Consider the following 3921-nt stretch of genomic DNA (forward strand, 5'->3'; position numbering starts at 1 on the left):
TTTAATATGGTTGATGTTTCATTGCTCTTAACATTCTTATGTGTACATGTAGAAGTTACTTAGAATCCCGTCAACCAAATGAAATTTTAAATTATGAATATAGAGAAAAAGATGACTAACAACCTGTGTTTTTCTTTTATGTTCTAGTGTGTCACAACTCACAGATATGAATGAACAAGAGGAAGTATTACTAGAACAGTTTCTCAGTTTACCTCAACTAAAACAAATTATTAATGACAAGGATGACTTAGTAAAAAGTATTGAGGAATTAGCAAGTATGTCTTCCTTACTTCAGCTCACATTTCATGAGAGAAATTTGATCTTTACCTGGAAATAAACCAGATATTTGTCTCATAGGAAAAAATCTCCTCTTGGAGCCCAGTTTGGAAGCCAAAAGGCAAACTGTTTTAGATAAGTATTAGTTACTTACACAAATGAAATCTACGTTTGAAAAGAAGATGCAGAGACAACATGAACTGAGTGAGGTAAGGTTTATCTACTGCTTTTCCTTTCCTGCACAAACTTTTCATCCTACTGTGCACGGGCTATGGTTCTTTTCATCTGTATCAGAAGAAGTTTGCTAGTTGCCTTACTTTATAAGGCCTGATACCATTACATGTAGGTTAGTGGCTCTCAGTTATACAATACTATACATTCTTTGTGTTTATGTAAGAATGTATCTGCTCCAAAATATGAAAAGCCTCCACAAGACAAATTTGTAAGCTTAGGTACACACAACTTAAGATAGTTAGCAAATTAAGAAGTCAATATATGAAAAGTATCTTATAAAATTCAGCCTATAATTCTGAAGAAGTAATTTATAAAAGAATAAAAGATTAAAGTTGCAACTCAATGGTAGAGCACTTGGCTAGCATGCTGGTTAATTTTCAGCAAATAAAGTTAAATTAAATTTTTAAAAATGTTCATAGCACAAGTTAACAAGGCCACCACCCCATAAGTTATATATGGTGTTATATCTCCCATCAGCAAGTTAGGTGTGGTGATAAATGTTTTCAGTCTCAGCTACACAGGAAGCCTAGAGGAGGATCATAGTTTAAGGCCAGTCTTACGGAACAATAGTATTGTTTCCTTTAAAATTGATTTTAAAGTAAAATCAAAGTAATAAAATAACAATAAAATAAACAGTAGAGATCTTAAATAATACATAAATCCATAATGAATTTCAGGTACAATGATCATCTTTTAGAACAAAAGATGTAATAATTAATATTAATGGTTAATGTGTATCTTGTGTGTGTGTATATATATATATATATATTTATTTATTTATTTATATATCTTACACATACTGACCTTTTTGTTAAGCCAAACACTAGGTATGAGATAGAGATAGTTGCTACTTTTTTCTCTATTTTCCATTTTACAGATGAGGAAACTCACACAGGAAGGTTAACAAACTTCTTTGACTCCTGAGTCAAACTTTAGCAGTCCTCTCTCAAAACATGTGGGAATAACTGACCCACACTAGAGCTTAGTAGATGTTTAAGAAGCTTTTTCACAATAGTATTATTTCTTTTGATTCTAGTTTTTATTTGAATATTAGAAACCAACAATGCACATCACACTGACTAACCATTGCATGTCCCATTATCTCTGTTATATAATATTGATTATTATTACAAGCCAAGAAGAAAAAAAAAGAAAACTACAAAGGAACAGAAGCAGTGGTTTACTAATTTATCAAAAAATAATTTAAAAATCCTAGAGAAATGAGAAAATTTTTCTCTTGGTCAAGCAATTACTACTGCAAAAGTAAGTAGGGAAAAACCTTCACAATAGCAGTAAAATTGTAAAATACTGAAAAATGAACCAGATGACATGAATTAAGAAACTTTACTGTATGACAGATTTTTAGACAGATATCCAGTTTTAATGAAGTTGAAAGTGGTATATTACTATACATTCCTGTGGGTGTAATATCTCAATGACTTATCATCCCACATGCTATAGGACAGATATTTAAAAATTGGTTTAGTTCTTACATTCATTTTTATATGAAGTAAGATAAGGGTCCAGTTTTACTTCTTTGCATGTGGATATCCAGTCCTTCCAGCATCATTCTTTCCCTGTTCAACACATTTGCCCGAGGTGCTTATTTCTTCCAGAATCTGTCAGAGAATAATTGTATAGCTTTTCATTTTATTGTATACAGACAGTGAATTGGTTTCTCTTGTGTTTGTTGTCTGACCCTTTAGGAGATTTTCTCAGAGTCTATTATATAAGGCATACAGTGAATTGCCCTCTCAATAATTTGAACCCATTTCCCCACCCCCTCAGAGTAGTTATTTCTGAGTATTATAAACTAACATCATGCCTGGTTATTGGGTTGTTGATTTTTTTTTTTTCAGAGTTGTAGTGCAAGTGCCCTACAGGCAAGATTGAAAGTCGCTGCACATGAAGCTGAGGAAGAATCTGATAATATTGCTGAAGATTTCTCGGAGGGAAAAACTGAAATAGATGATTTTCTCAGTAGCTTCATGGAAAAAAGAACAGTATGTAATATTCAGTTGAGGATGAGTGACAGCATATGTCAAATTACATATATTTATGAGTAAAAAGCTTTAGCATATTACTGAACTTGAATTTTGAGTGCTGTAAGAGGAATCTGAAGAGCTTATATTGGGAAGGATAGCAACCTAACATCCTCTCACTTTAAACCTGCTTGTTATGAGTACACAAGCAAGTAAATCAAGTAAGAGTTCTGTTTCAGAAATAATAGAAGATGTTTCATTCTGTATAGTTAAGCTGTAGTCTTCATAGTTGTAATATTCCTGAATAGCAACCTGTTTTATTAACTATGGAGATTTGAAAAATATTATTGAGGGCTAGGGATTTGGCTCAAGTGGTAGGGGACTTATCTAGCAAGTGTGAATCCCTGAGTTCAAACCCCAGTACCATCTAACATATTATTAAGAACATTCTGCACAAATTCTGCTGTTTCTATTGCACTAAATTGAAAAACAAAAAGTCTAACATCTGTACTAGAGCCATGAATACCATAATTGCTCTGTAACATCACATTTTAAAAATAATCTGTCGTTAGTAATCTTTATAAAAACCAAAGTGATACGCACATGCATAAATACACATATGGGACAGATTTTATTATCTCTTTTTCATGAGAAAATTGAAGTTCACAGATGTTGATGATTTGTGTCTTGTTATACTAGTAGTATGGCTTCAGTTTCTGGTCCATTATTCTATTCTACATTGCTATGTAGGTATTACTCTTCCATGGTTAAAGGAGTAGAATTTATTTTCATATTTTTAAAATACAGCTATTTGAGATTGAATAGTTAGAGAATAAATGATCAGAATTTTATATTTCGGAAGTTTGCAAACAAAATTTAATGTTTTTCTGGATTATTAAATTCAAAACTTGAAGCCTTTGTCAGTAGGTTAAATAAAAGATTCTTGCTTAAAATTCTATAATAATGTAGAAATACTAGGCATATTTTTGGAGAAATGACTGATATTTTAAATAATTTATTTCTAGATTTGCCACTGTAGAAGAGCCAAGGAAGAGAAACTTCAACAAGTGATAGCAATGCACAGCCAATTTCATGCTCCATTATAGGTAAATTGTTTGAGTCACAAGAGTGTTATATAAGTATTCTTTGCCAGAATAGGTGTGTGTTTTTTTTTTTTTTTTTTGGTCAGTCTTGGGGCTTGAACTCTGGTCCTGAGAGCTATCCCTCAGCTCTTCAGCTCAGGGTGAGCACTCTACTACTTGAGCCACAGCATCACTTCCACTTTTCTAGTAGTTAATTGGAGATAAGAGCCTTACAGATTTTCCTGTCCAGGCTGGCTTTGAACCATGATCCTCAGATCTCAGTCTCCTGAGTAGCTAAGATGACAGGCCACTGGCGCCCGGCTCCAGAATTGTTCTTTTTTTTTTTG

At 32.7% G+C, this 3921-nt stretch overlaps 1 long non-coding RNA gene across 1 annotated transcript in view; it reads left to right on the forward strand.

Moving 5' to 3' along the window:
* Positions 1-151: 151 nt before the first annotated feature.
* LOC106001822 overlaps positions 152-3921 on the forward strand; it is an 8346-nt gene continuing 4576 nt past the window's right edge. Inside the window, exons 1-4 of the long non-coding RNA XR_001175859.1 lie at positions 152-275; positions 358-485; positions 2370-2513; positions 3518-3598. This is a non-coding gene — a long non-coding RNA (uncharacterized LOC106001822). The remainder of the gene's footprint in view (positions 276-357; positions 486-2369; positions 2514-3517; positions 3599-3921) is intronic.

This window comes from Dipodomys ordii, unplaced genomic scaffold (genome assembly GCF_000151885.1).
Source record: "Dipodomys ordii isolate 6190 unplaced genomic scaffold, Dord_2.0 Scaffold455, whole genome shotgun sequence".
Lineage (NCBI taxonomy): Eukaryota > Metazoa > Chordata > Mammalia > Rodentia > Heteromyidae > Dipodomys > Dipodomys ordii.